This window comes from Bison bison, unplaced genomic scaffold (genome assembly GCF_000754665.1).
Source record: "Bison bison bison isolate TAMUID 2011002044 unplaced genomic scaffold, Bison_UMD1.0 scf7180017859754, whole genome shotgun sequence".
In the NCBI taxonomy this organism is placed as follows: domain Eukaryota; kingdom Metazoa; phylum Chordata; class Mammalia; order Artiodactyla; family Bovidae; genus Bison; species Bison bison.
In genome coordinates this window covers 1-632 of record NW_011490326.1, presented here as the reverse complement: position 1 = coordinate 632, position 632 = coordinate 1, and positions in this window count along the sequence as shown.

Here is a 632-nt window from a genome sequence, read left to right as displayed (position 1 = left end):
GGCAGGCAGGGAAGGGGCCCGTCCAGCGTGGTCCGGCTGAATCCCAGCGCACCCGGAGTGACCGAAAAGAGGCCCCAAAGACCCCTGCTGTCCCTCAACGCCCCCCGCTCCACTCGCGATGAGGGGTGCCTGTCTCAGAACACGCTCTCCTGCCGTTTCACGCTGGGCCTCTCGGGCGCCTCCTGCCCGTCCACGGAGCGCGCGGACAGGGTCCGCCCGGAGAAGAGGCTCTCGTGGCGGCTGTCGGGGCTGTCGGCGGCGGGCAGCGGGCCGTAGCCCAGGTAGTCGCGGAGGCGCAGCTGGAACTCGCTGGACGCGAAGTAGTAGACGAAGGGGTCCAGGCAGTTGTTGAGGCAGCTGAGGCAGAGCGTGAGCTTGTAGATGTGGTAGTAGCTGCGGCCCAGGAAGAGGCGGCTGACCATGTGCACCAGGAGCACGAAGTTGTTGGGGGCGAAGCAGGCGACGAAGGCGAGCAGCACCACGGCGGCCAGGGAGACGGCGCGGCGCCGCTGCGCGCGGCCGTGGCGGTCGGCGGAGCGCAGCAGCGTCAGGATGGTGGCGGTGTAGCAGGCCACGGTGACCACGAAGGGGATGAGGAAGAGCACGACGAAGAGCGTGAAGAGGAAGGCGGC